Source organism: Ipomoea nil, unplaced genomic scaffold (genome assembly GCF_001879475.1).
Source record: "Ipomoea nil cultivar Tokyo-kokei standard unplaced genomic scaffold, Asagao_1.1 scaffold1612, whole genome shotgun sequence".
Taxonomy (NCBI): domain Eukaryota; kingdom Viridiplantae; phylum Streptophyta; class Magnoliopsida; order Solanales; family Convolvulaceae; genus Ipomoea; species Ipomoea nil.
Window position 1 is genome coordinate 416,568 of NW_017618040.1, and position 15,074 is coordinate 431,641.

A 15,074-nucleotide genomic window follows, 5' to 3' on the forward strand; every position below is an offset into this window, starting at 1 on the left:
TCATCGCGAGCTTCAGGGTAAAATCCGGTCGCCATCTATCGTCGCACGCGCCACCACCATCGCCGAGATCCGCCATCGTTTTCTGGCCAGATCTCCCTGCTTCGATCTCCGATCGAGACGTCGTTGCCACCGTTGGATTCGTCTCGAGGAGATGCATCTACCCGTGTTTCCATAATTTTCTATCGTCGCCGGTCACCTCCGTCGGCCGCTGGTCGTCGCCACCGTCCTCCGGCCACCGCCGCCTACCAGTCAGTTTATTATTTTTGTTGGATTTTTGTTGGTTATCATTATGGCATCATCTTCCACAACCTTTACCTCTTTTCCCACTATTACCATGGATAAATTAATTGGGAGTGAAAATTATGCGTCATGGGCTGCATCTGTGAAACTTTGGTTCAAAGGCCAATGAATGTCTAACCATCTAAACACAAGAGTTGAGAGCATTGAAGAAGGATAGAGAGTAGAATGGGAGAAGGTGGATGCATTATTATGCAACATGTTGTGGCTGAGCATAACAACAGGCATTTAGTAGAAATTGCCGGTACTATATATGTTGTTACATTCTCATGTTCATTCACATTTTTGGGCTGATGCTATTCTTACTGCCTGTTACCTGGTCAATCGCATGCCATCTTTTGTGCTTCAAATGACACTCCATATTCCATTGTGTATCCTTCCCTTGATCTTTTCCCTTGGGGTATTCCCGTCTCCAAAAGGGTTATCGGTGTTATTCTCCAGAGCTCAAGCGTCGTTTTGTGCCTGTAGATGTCACCTTTATGGCCCGTTTGGTTCACGGAATCAATTTAGAGGGAATAGTGCTATTCCATAGGGAATGGAATAGTAAGGAATAGAATAGGAATTGTATTCTGTTGTTTGGTTCGCTGAAGGAATAGACATTGGGAACTGTATTCCAATGTTTGGTTGGTTAAGGAATAGGAATAGAATATATGTTTAAAAGACCTACTACTACTACTACTACTACTATTCCATTATCAAGTCAACTTCCTGGTAATCAACATATCACCATTATTCCTTATCAATAATATTAAAATAATGATTTGTAAATTACGAAACAAAATAGTCATATAAATAACAAAATAGTCAATGAAAGTTACAATGTTCATAAAATATAACTATGAAGAATAATGATTAATTGATAGCAAGGAATCTTCTGATCCACTGTAGTCTTCGATAAGGATCAAGACTGAGAAAAAAAGCTACTTTATTAGGATGATCAGTGAGCTTAAATGAAACAAGGTCCATTTCATCATTTGCCAAACCATCAACCTCTTTTAATGCACGTTCAAGCTTCTGAAACATATCCATATCACGATCATATTGAAGACCATCAGATAAATTCTTACCAACCTCTGACATTGTATTGCTTATTAGCTTCGCAGCATTAAGCATGTTCTCAACACATATCTCAATAGCGTCATCATGACTCCTCTTTCTCTTACTTGAGTGGCTTCTTTTTTTCTACCATCATTTTGTGGCTCAAGTTGTGTACTAGTCAAATCAATATCATCCAAACCAACAAATGCACTATCTTTCGTGTCAGCTCTTATATCATTCTGTTATTCAGCTTGTATTTCTTCAACTACGTCATCTTCTATCTGTGCATCTTTTCCAGTTGCACGATCTTTAGAATATATTGCAGATAACTCATTATAAAACCTAAAGCTTCTTGTTCTAAAAGGTGCAACTTCTTTGTGACTCTATAATAAACATAAATAAATTATTTGTATGTATACATTAATAAAAATAAATGAAAGTACAAAAATAAGGTAAATACTTACAATTAAGTATGATTCTCAAATTGCATCTTCAGCATACACCATGTGCTTTTGATCATTCCAACCGAACCCACTAGTGTTCTTACCTAGCACCATATCATGAATAATGCCCCATTCTTTTTTCAAAGTTTTAATTCTACTCTTAATATGTGGCTTAGCTTTTATGGTACAATTTAGTATTTTGTCCAAAATCATTCTTTCAAGTTCTAAAAAAAAAACCTGTCTTAAACCCTGTATCGGAATTATATTTTCCTACAGTATACATTTCGGTCAAACAGGACACTAATATAATGTCTTCTTCGGGTGTCCACTTTCATTTTGTTTGCTTAACACTTTGAGATCCAATGGTTGCAGATGTAGGGGGAGAAGCCATTCTTAACTACAAATAAATTGAAATAATAAATTATTCATCAAACTCAAACACATTACATTGTTCATAAACCACATTACAAAAAACACCAAATCACAAAATCAAATATCAATGAACATGTCCTTAATTTCTAGATGCTATCCATTCATTGAACATGTCATTTGCTAATTCTGTCCTCCAATTATTCCAAACTTCTAAAGGCTCTATTTGTGTAACATCATCATCTTCATGTATGCCGTTACCTTGTATGAATTCAGCTTCCATAGGATCAACATTCATCTCATTTCTAATAAAATTATGCAGCAAACAACATGCAAGTATAATTCTGTTATGTATTCTAACAGGATAAAGTGATGGGCTTCTAAGTCTAGCCCATCTCATTTTCAATAACCCAAAACAACGTTCTATGACATTACGAGCGTGAATGTATAAGGGAAGAAGTTTAACGTATTATTGAAGTGAATTACAGAAACTATATATACTAAGAGTACACCACAAAAGTAGGAAACTAACAGAGACTAAGCTAAAGAATAGATTAACTACTCCTGAATATCCTCTTAGCCTAATACTCCCCCTCAAGCGGAAGAGGGACAAGGTACCACGCCCAGCTTGAACCGTAACTCATTGAACCGAGCCGACGAAAGGGGTTTAGTGAAGATGTCCGCCAACTGGTCATGCGTGGACACGAAATTAACTTTAAGTGCACCAGAAGTAACTTTGTCCCTGACAAAGTGTGCTTTGTGCGTGCGTGGAATACTGGATTGGAGCACAGATAGGTGGCTCCTAAATTGTCACACCAGAGCACCGGGACGGTAGGCGGGAGCAGACCAAGTTCACGAAGGAGAGACTGAACCCAGGTGACTTCAGCAGCAACATCGGCCAACGCTTTATACTCTGCCTCGGTGGAAAACCGAGCTACTGTCCGTTGTTTGCGTGACCCCCATGAAAGTAAATTCGGGCCTAGGAACACTGCATAACCACCTGTAGACTTTCGGTCAACAGGACAACCAGCCCAGTCTGAGTCTGAAAAGGCATGTAGGACCGGATCAGTCGTGGGAATGAGATGAAGGCCAAGGTGCATGGTGCCTTGCACATAGCGGAGAACACGTTTCAGAGCAACCCAATGAGTTTGCATAGGCTGGTGCATGAACTGGCACAACCTATTTACTGCAAACGACAGGTCCGGGCGAGTGATGAGCAGGTACATGAGCGAGCCAACAAGTTGGCGATAAGCAGTAGGATCATCTAGGACTACGTCTGAGTCCGGACTGGCCTCCGACGTGACAGCCACTGGCGTGGACAATGGCTTGCAAGTCTCCATTCCCGCCTTGCGTAATAACTTAATGACGTAACGTTGTTGCGACAATATCAGGCCGCCTTCCGCGTCAACAGCCTGTATGCCCAAAAAATAGTGAGGCCTGCCAAGGTCTCTAATACGAAACACAGTAGCTAGTTTCGAAAGCACATCATCTACCACAACACGACTATTTCCCAACACGAGAATATCGTCTACGTAAACTAACAAGTACACTTTCACATTACCAGATTCATAAATAAATAAAGAAATGTCTGTCTTGGAGGTACGAAACCCAATTTGAACCAGAAACTCGTGTAGTCGGGTGAACCAGGCGCGGGGAGCCTGCTTGAGACCATACAAAGAGCGCTCGAGCTTGCAGACATGATTCGGAAAGGCCGGATTCACATACCCCGGAGGCTCCCGCATATAAATGTCTTCACTCACACGCCCATTTAGAAAGGCGTTGTGAACGTCCAGTTGTCGCATGACCCACCTGTTTGAGACTGCAAAAGACAAAAGTAAACGCACGGTTGTCGGTTTGACAACCGGGCTATATGTCTCAAGATAGTCTTTACCCGGTACTTGGTTGAAGCCCTTCGCCACCAACCGAGCTTTATACCGCTCAATGGACCCGTCGGACTTCCTTTTGACCCGGAACACCCACTTGCACCCGATCACGTTCATGTCACGTCGGGGTGGTACGAGACGCCAAGTCTGATTGTGGATTAGAGCATTAAACTCTACATCCATAGCATTGCGCCAATGTGTAGATTTGACGGCCTGGCTATGACATGTAGGCTCGTCGTCCTCTAGAGAAGCGACAAGTGCTCGCGGTGGCCGGCGTTGTACTCCGGTGGTGGTGCGCAACTGCATGACATGAGTCCGAACAGTCGGATGCTGACGCCTCCGCCGGCCTGTCGTCGTAGTAGAGGTGGATGGCTGGTATGAAGAGGTGGCAGCTGCCGCAGTCGACGACGAGGTGGGTACGGCAGTACAGCGAACAGGTTGTGACTGACTTGGCGACGAACGTGGTTCTGGCGGTGCCGGTGGTACAGAATACGCCGGAGACGGATGTCGGAGTTGAGTGGTCGCCCATGGTATCTGCGACGAAGATGGCACAGCAACAGATTCATGTGTCCTCGAAAACGGGAAAACCGCTTCATTGAACCTTATGTGCCGAGCAATATATACACGCCCAGTTGATTTGTCCAGACACCTGTATCCACTAAAGGAATCTGGGTAACCAAGAAAAACACAAGAAACAGAACGGTAGTCCATTTTGTGTGAGTTGTAAGGACGCAGACAGGGAAAACACTCACACCCAAATACACGCAGCATTGTGTAGTTAGGTGGTTTGTTAAACAAAAGGAAATATGGGCTTTTATTCCCAGAAACTGACGATGGCAACCGATTTATCAGGTGTACCGCAGACTCAAAAGCGTATGACTAGTATTTCTTTGGGACCTGACTATGTGCTAACAAAGATAACCCGGTTTTTACCACATGACGATGACGCCGCTCCACACGACCATTTTTTTCGTGCGTGTGGGGGCAGGTTTGTCTATGCATGATCCCGGCAGCAGCAAACACCGTGTGTAACTTACGGTATTCGCCACCCATATTAGTTTGTACACATTTAATTGAGGTGGAAAATTGTTTTTCAACTAAAACCCGAAACGTTTGAAAAATGGAATAAATATCTGTTTTGAGTTTCATAGGATATATCCACATGAACCACGAATAATTATCGACGAACAATACAAAGTATTTATGACCGTCAACTGACGGGACAGGAGACGGGCCCCAGATGTCTGTAAAAATTAACTCTAAGACAGACTGACTTGAGTTTTCTACACGTGCCAATGGGAAGCGCGCAGACTTACCCATCTGGCAGGCAGTACACAAATTATTTATAGAATTAACGGACCCTACTACGGGACAACTCGAGATAACCTGACGCAGAACACGACTGTGCGGGTGACCAAGACGCTCATGCCACACTTTCGGAGAGGCCTTAGCAGATACAAATGCAACTGGAGTAGACACGCGCCTGTGGGGGTGCGGGAGGGTAACCACCGGACTGCACCAAATTTGGACGATGACCGGTTGTGTCGCCGAACCTTTTGTAACAAGTTAGAGCAGTGTGCCCTGGGATGTCACAAATTTGACACCGAATTCCCCCGCGCCCACGCTGACCACGTCCCCTCTGGCCTCGGTGTGCTCGTCCTCGCCCGCGTCCAGTGGGAGGCTGCTGCTGTTGCGCCACCATCGCAGTTGGAGTAGGCGACGGCATGGGTGCAGCTTCGTCTGGAAATAAATAATTGTGCGTGGACAGTAAATCAGCAACCTCTGGAATAGTTAACGGTGCACTCTTGGTGGTGAGCGACGCAACAAGAGACCTGTACTCTGGACGTAATCCTCTGAACACGTGATGATTTTGTTCATCTAGCCTATGGGGCGGCCTGCTTGTGCGAGTTGCTCAACGATAATCTGGGATCTACCAAGATAAGCTGCTGGCGTCGAATCACCTTGGTGAAGGGCATGGAGTTGTGTCAGCAGACTCAACGAACGGGAACGAGACGTAGAACCTAGTGCAGTTTCAACCGCAATCCAAACGGAGCGAGAAGTCTGATGACCAATGGCCAGATACAACACCTCTTCTGCTAAGGACGAAATCAACATGCTGAGTATCGACTGGTCTTGCTGCATCCAAACCGCGTACAGAGGGTTCGGTGTTGGACCCGTCGAAGATGACCCCGCGGCGGCGGCTAGGAATTCCGACGGACACGGAGTAGTCTCGTCGACATAGCCGTAAAGATTCTAACCGCGGAGAAAGGGAATCAGCTGCGCTCTCCAGAACAGGTAGTTCGAGGCAGTCAGCTTGATAGACACATAATGATGTGCCTGTTGAAGCATGTTGTGGTTGCGGGAATCAGATTGAGAAACAACGGCGGTGGAGGAATTAGTGACGGGAGTGGTGGTGGTGGGATTTGCTTGTTCGGCCATAGGATCGACAATTAGGCTGATACCACGTGAATGTATAAGGGAAGAAGTTTAACGTATTATTGAAGTGAATTACAGAAACTATATATACTAAGAGTACACCACAAAAGTAGGAAACTAACAGAGACTAAACTAAAGAATAGATTAACTACTCCTGAATATCCTCTTAGCCTAATAACGAGCAGCTGCATGTTTCATATTAAAGAACTATTGAGGAGTTGTCGGTTGATGACCTTGACGCAATTCATTTAAGTGGTACCTTTGACCTCTAAATGGTGCCAAAAATCCCTCACTATTAGCATATCCTCCGTCAACTAAGTAGTAACAACCTAGAAACATAAGTTTATAGTTTAGTAAGAATGCATATTATATTACATGATACTTGGAATTTAATATTATAATGCTTACCATTAGGGACCTTAAGTGGATGTCTTCTAGATAATGCATCCCGAAGAACTCTACTATCTGCTACAAATCCTTCCCATCCCAGAAGAACATGCACAAATTGCATAATAGGTGTACATACACCTAATACATTTGTTGCAATTTCACCCTTGCGAGATCGATATCTAGGTTTATCTTCTGATGGCACTTGTATTCTAATGAAAGTTCCATCTAAAGCGCCTAGACAATTCTAGAAATAATATCAAATATTATTAAATATATATTCACATTGTAATTAAACTTATAACTCAAGTGTAGGAGATATGTTTAACTACCTTAAACCATTTCCATCTATGATTTGTAGAGGTAGCGGGAACTGGTTCAGGATCTTTGAATAAATGATTTCCGAGTTTCAAAACAACATTTAGTACTATATTAAAGTATCGACTAATAGTTTTCCCCGACCTTTGAAAATTGTTTTGAATGATCCTATTTTTTACACGATGAGCAATAATATGTAAAAATATTGCTACTTGCTCATCAACAAGCATATTTCTTGTTGGTCTTAACCCTCCTATAGTTTGTAACATTGCACACAACTTCACAAAAGCATGTCGATTCATCCTAAGTTGAGATATGCATTTTTCATCACACGAATACACCGTTCGTAACATATATTCTCGAGACCCTAAAGTATTAATAATATAAGATTTCACTCGTTTTTTTATTAGAAGTTTAGAACACAAAATTGTCAAGGTTGACATCATCATTATAAACAATAAACTCACAGAAGCACACATATCCAACCACACACGCAACACAGCTACACATCTTTTCCTTCTTTCAGTACGAGCTATTAAACGCAATCGAGCCATAACTGCAAATTTAATTTAAAACTTACAATAACTTATACAGATTACAATAACACTACGGCATGTTCATAAACAATAACACTACTGTGACAAAACCAAAAAAAAAAAAAAAAAAAAAAAAAAAAAAAAAAAAACTGCATATATATATAAAACAACAGTCTATATGTTTTTGTAAATGCACCGCAACCCCAGCAGTAATATATATAAATATATATCTTATATATTTATATAATATAATATCTAAATAATTGATTTGTAAAAAATAAAATTCAGAAAAATACCTTTGTTTGAATTTGATGTTGATGTAGATGGTGGAAGGAATTGCAAAGATTGATGCAGGATGGCGGAAGGAATTGCTTGATTGATGCTGATGATGAAAGGAATCGGGAAGGAATCGTAGATGTGGAAGGATTGGCAGGGAGAGAACGGAGAGAAAGATAGGTTAAAACAAAAAGGATCAAATTGAAAAAAAAAAAAAGAAAACTATTCCTGAGGACTCAGAAATAAGTTAATACCAGGGGGGCCTTGGTAATAACTATTACCTTATTTGAGGTACCAAGCTATTACTAGGAATATTATTCCTGGTAATAGAAATGGTTACCAAACAAAGGAATAGGCCCATTACTAGGAACACTATGTCATTCCCGGCCTATTCCGTGAACCAAACGGGCCGTTATGGAATCCACTCCATTTTCAGCCTTCCTCAGGTGACACAGTCTCTATTTCAAAGGTCATTCCCATACCTTATCTTGGTCATCTTCCTCTTGCCCAGCCACCTGACCTACCAGCTCCTCCGAATGCTCCTAACCAGCCCCTTCAAGTTTATCACCGCCGTCCTCACCCTGCGGTTACTGAGGCCCCTGTTGACTCGCCTATGCCACCTGATCCTCTGGCTGCAGTTCCACCACTTCCACTGCAATCTGTCACTGAACCCACTAAGGCACCAATTGCTGTCTGGAAAGGTACACGTTCCACTCGTAACCCTCATCCTATATATACCTTTTTGAGTTATCACCGTGTATCTTCCCCTTACTTTGCCTTCCTTTCTCACCTTTCTTCTGTGTCTATACCTAAATCCACCCATGAGGCCCTCTTAGATCCAGGTTGGCACCAAGCCATGTTAACAGAGATAGAAGCCCTACAATCTAGTGGCACGTGGGAGTTGGTTCCCCTCCCTCCTGGTAAAATTGTTGTTGGTTGTAGGTGGATTTATATTGTGAAGATGGGTCCTGATGGAAAGATTGATCGCCTTAAAGCGCGATTGGTAGCAAAAGGCTACACTCAAATTTTTGGTTACACTGATACTTTTTATCCTATAGCTAAAATTGCATCAATTCGATTGCTTTTATCTTTGGCAGCCATAAATCATTGGGACTTACACCAGTTGTATATCAAGAATGCTTTTTTACATAGCGATCTTCATGAGGAGGTTTATATGGAGCAACCACCTGGGTTTGTTGCTCAGGGGGAGTTAGGTTTGGTATGTAAACTTCGTCGTTCCTTATATGGTTTGAAGCAGTCTCCACGGGCTTTGTTTGGGAGATTTAGCTCAGTGGTGCGTGAGTTTGGTATGACTAGAAGTGAAGTTGATCATTCTGTTTTCTATCGCCATTCTAATGGAAAATGCATATACCTTGTAGTATATGTAGATGACATTGTTATTACAGGGAGTGATCAAGAGGGCATATCTCAGTTGAAAGAGTATCTCTTCAGTCGGTTCCAAACGAAGGATTTGGGTAAGCTGAAATATTTTCTCGGAATTGAAGTGGCCAATTTTAGCAGTGGTATTGTTATTTCTCAAAGAAAGTATGCCTTGGATATTTTAGAAGAAACTGGCATGTTGGATTGTAGACCGGTGGATAATCCAATGGATCCAAATGTTAAACTCCTCCCAAGACAGGGGGAGTCATTGCCTAACCGAGAACGATATAGGAGATTAGTTGGAAAATTGAATTATCTCACAATCACACGACCATATATCTCCTTTGCAGTTAGTGTGTTGAGTCAGTTTCTTGAAAATCCTTGTGATACTCATTGGGATGCTGTTGTTCGGCTTCTAAGGTATATCAAGAGAGCACCATGACAAGGTTTACTATCTGAAGATAGAGGACATGCTCAGGTTGTTGGGTATTTTGATGCAGATTGGGCTGGTTGTCATCTTGGAAAAGTAAGAAGCAAGATGTTGTTTCCAGGTCCAGTGCTGAAGCTGAATAACGGGCCATGGCCCTTGCCACATGTGAGCCTATGTGGCTGAAGCACTTATTACAAGAGTTGCAATGTGGCAATGTTGCTCAAATGACATTGATATGTGACAACCAAACAGCTCTACACATCGCCTCAAATCCAGTTTATCATGAGAGAATTAAACACATTGAGGTTGATTGCCACTTCATTAGGGAGAAAATTGTGTCAAGGTGCATAAAAACGAGCTTTGTCAATCTTGCAAATCAATTATTAGCTGATATCTTGACAAAATCTCTTAGAGCTCCTAGAGTTGGGTATATTTGTAACAAGCTTGGAGCATATGATTTATACTCTCCAGCTTGAGGGGAGTCTTGAAACTCTAAACCTATAAGGAGTGGACCCATTAAATTATAGTTTATTCCTGTATAAATAGTTGTTATTGTACAGTTCTAGTAAGTTAATATGGTGAATCTTTGCATTACTTAATAGAATTTATAACTTATTTCTAGTTTAAAATAAGTTATAAGCTTTAAGCTCTACCTCACGGTATAATTAATACATACAATGTGAACATTGACAATCTTGATGGTGCATATCAATATATCATGTTGCTATGATGTGCCAATGGTTAAAAATGTATTTTGAGTATCAAATTTACAGTCACTAAATTATTGAAATCTTGCCTTAACTAAAAAATTGAACAGATAATGAAGTCAAGGTTTTGAGTGGGTAATTTCTCAAATGATTTCAAGTCGGCAAATATCATTTTTTAAAGGAAAAAGAAGGGCAAATATACAAATTAAGGACTTTCTGGTAGTACTGCTCCAATACAATATGCCATTAGAAGAGGACAAAGACAGTTCGGAGGACGCTCAAGGACTCAATTGAATGAATAATTTTTATAAATTGCAAACGCCAATTCCTTGAGATATGAAGAATTCATACCAGAAAGTAGTTAATCAACGGACGCTATCGTCTTTAATAATTAGGAGTTTAATAATAATCTATATCTACATATAAATACATACTACAAATCTAATAAAAGCTAATAAAGTTAAGCCCAAACAAAAAAAAAAATGTTGGCGTAATTGTGTGTTTAAATAAGTGGTCCATATTATTTTGACTAATTTTTTTTTACGTGCATTGTGTGAATGGAATAATGTCCAATAATTATTTTTAAATAAGTACTTCAAAGTATATCAATGCAATATTATATATGAGATGTTCTTCTTCCAACTAGACCAAATGCCCTTTGTTTATATAGGAGATATTCTTGCATAGGTAAGTGGATGTTGATTTTTTTAAAGTATATAAATGCAAGATATAATATATGAGAAAATGATTATAATTGTCACTAAAATAAATTTTTGCAATAATGCAAAAAAACGTAATTGAAATATTGAATTTTGTTCTAAATAATCAAACGAAGATTAATTAAACAAAAAAAAAAAAACTTTACCTAAATTTGTTTTTTTTTTTTTTTTTTTAATGCAAAAAAATGATTTTCAGAGTTAATGATTTATAATCTTTAATGCTCAACTTTGAATGTTTTGCATTTAGTTGGGCTAACTATTTGACCAAAATATGTTAAATTTTATAATGTATTTATTTTTTTAATACTCCGTATATTTTAACATATTTGTAGTATATATTTAACAATTATATCAACTCTGATTGAGATGAGGTTCAAACCTAAGACATTTCTTATAGAAACTAATGAGTAAGTTAAGAATAATAAATAGTTAACGGAATATTCCGTTACTAAAGTTTATACTAATAAATTCAGGTTTATTTAAGGGAAGAAAATAATATAATAGAAGATAAATAAGGAAAATCATTAAAAAAAGAGTGAATTCCATTTTTGGTCCTACTGTTGTAGGGGTGTTTCCAATTTTAGTCCATCTTAATTTTTTTTGCCACTTTACAACCACTGTTATTGAATGTGTTCCACTTTTAGTCCCACCGTTAGTATTTCCATCAAGAGGTCGTGTAATCTAGGGGTATTTTGACCTTTTGTCTCATCCAAGACTATGTTTGACTAAAGAAATTAGAACATTAAACCTAAAACCTAAAAAACCTCGCTGGCCCATGTTGGAATGAACGAAACGATGTAGCTTTGGCTTCCCATTCTCGTTGTTCGAAGAGCCATCTTCGAATATCGGAGGAGGAAGACGAAGCGCCTGGATTAAAAGAGAAGAGACAAACATAAAAAGACCAAAATACCTTTGATTATACGGCCTCTTGACGGAAATATTAACGGTGGACTAAAAGTGGAACACATTCAATAACAGTGGTTGTAAAGTGGCAAAAAAAATTAAAGTGGATTGAAATTGGAAACGCCCCTATAACAGTAGGACCAAAAATGGAATTCACTCTTAAAAAAATACTAAAATTAAAATAATATGAACCATTCATTTCAAGAAACAATTACACGGACATTTTTTTTGTTCCGGGCCTAACATTATTGGCTCTTATTAGATTTGTAGATAAAAAATACTAAAATTAAAATAATATGAACCATTCAATTCAAGAAACAATTACACCGACATTTTTTTGTTCCTGTTAAGGACCTAACATTATTGACTCGTATTAGATTTGTAGATTTTAGTATTTTTTTTATAATTTTTTTTTATTTACCCTCTATTATAATATTTTCTTTGCTTAAACTTCCCATAAATAATCTTGCATTTCGTTAATATAAATTTTAGTAACGGAATATTCTATTAACTATTTATTATTTTTAACTTACTCATTAATTTATATTAGAAAGGTCTTAGGTTTGAACCCCATCATATCCAATTAGAGTTGGCATAATTGTTAAACATATACTACGAATATGTTAAAATGTATTAAAAAAAATACAATATAAAATTAATTTAACATAATCTTTGGTTAAATAATTAGCTTGACTAAATACATAGTGTTGGCAATTTATATCGTGCACCAGGGCGCGCATTGCATTGTGCGCCCTGATGCAAAACTGACGCCGTTTCACATAGTTGTATAAAAAATACACATAATTGTATAAATAAATACACATAATTGTATAAACAAACACACATAATTGTATAAAAAAATACACATAATTGTATAAACAAATACACATAATTGTATAAACAAATACACATAATCACGTCAACTCTCTACCGCGCCTCCCAAAACGACGTCGTTTTGGAAGGCGTGGGGCGCACAGTGCAATGTGCGCCGTGGTGCAAGGTATAACGATTGCATAGTGTTGAGTATCAAAGATTAGAAATCAAGAATCTTGAAAATCATTTTCTTGCATTTTTTTTTTAAAAAAAAGAAACAAATTTAGGTTATGTTTTTTTTTTTTTTTTCGTTTAATTAATCTTCTTATAATTATTTAGAACAAGACTCAATATTTCAATTATGCATTTGCATTATTGGAATGATTAAGGTCATTATGGTATAAATATTTTTTGTATGTATTTTTATAATCGTACAATTGTACATTAATTTACAAATATTGTACTATTATTTTTTTATCAGAAAAAATTGTTCTTACATCTTTGTCAGACCTGTGAGACCTAACTACAAAGTTGTTGATCAAAAATACAACTATATCTAGACTCTAAAACGGTAGGACAATTTTTAAAAGAATTGATAATGTTGACATCCCACTAGCTCCAATTGAACAAATTTACCCATCATTCTCAGAATTTTATCAATGCATGAAAACTTGTAAAGAAATTTGTAATTTTACTATATCATTATAACAATATCTATTGTAACCATATATTTCGAATTATTTATTATCATCTTCTATTGACATCAATTGTCATTGACAAACTCCCAAAACAATTTGTCTCAACAACGAATGGAAATAGAAAAAAAAACCAATGACTTCATTGTTGTGGATGAAAAGTAAGTACCCCACTTTATTACTCTTATTAAATTAAATAAATTAGTAATAATACATATGCACTGAATTAATTTAGAATTAGATGTCTGTAATGCCTTTATTCAAAAAACATTTAATCATTATAAAAAAAATAAAAAAAGAGATAAATTTCGTTAGTTATATTATCTTTATTTTCTACAATTCAAAGATTCCTTACCTTCAAATTCATTAATTAATTATATTCGCTGCATTGTTCTTGATTTTCTTTTTACACTATCTTGTAATTAAATATCAAAGTTATAATACAAAATATGTTATATATTTATTTACCAATTAGTATTTTATACAAATATAATAAATATTAATATTTTGTTCAATACTTTCACATTATAATCTACGACACACATCTCACAATACATGAAACATGAAGGGGAAAAACTACCATTGCCAAATATCAACATGCGCTTGCAAGATAAAGAATTCATAGTACAACTAAGATCTCAATCATATACACAGAGTAAAGCAAATCTAAAACTTCCTACACCATAATCTCATTACATGACGTTGCCCTCTATGCTACCATAACCCATTTGTACATGACACACTACTAATAAAAAAAGAAAAAGAGACAAGTACTGAAGATGAAGATGATGACAATGCTATCCAAAAGAGAATTGAAAAGACTTAGAGAAATTTAAACCAAAAGTAATATTTATTTAGACTATCATTTTTAGACTAAGTATTTAGACTAGCGTTATTACAAAGTTGCAAATATTATATTTATTTTAGTGACAATTATAATCAATCTCTCATATATTATCTTGCATTTATATACTTTGAATTACTGATTTAAATAAACAAATTCAACATTCAATTACCTATGCATGAACATCTCCTATATAATCTTGCATTGCTATACTTTGAAGTACTTATTTAAGAATAATATTGGGCATTATCACATTTGCGCAATGCGCGTGAAAAACTAGTATTCAAAATACAAAACAATACGTATGTATAAAAAGATCATCAAGTTATCAAATTAATTAAGTACTCAAAAATCTTTCTATATATTAAAGTCATATAGCCATGACCAATCAAATTGTTTCATTTTCCCGCCCAAGTGAAACTACGTAGTTTTGATCATTGATAGTTTAACCTTTGTTAAATAAAAACGGTAGCGTTTAAGGTCTGTCTAGTGAGAGCCATATTCTTTGCGTAAAATGTTAGGTTATTATTACTTCTTTATCGGAAGTTGCTCAAACCCTTTTATTATTACTTCTTTATCGAAAGTTGCTCAAACTCTTTC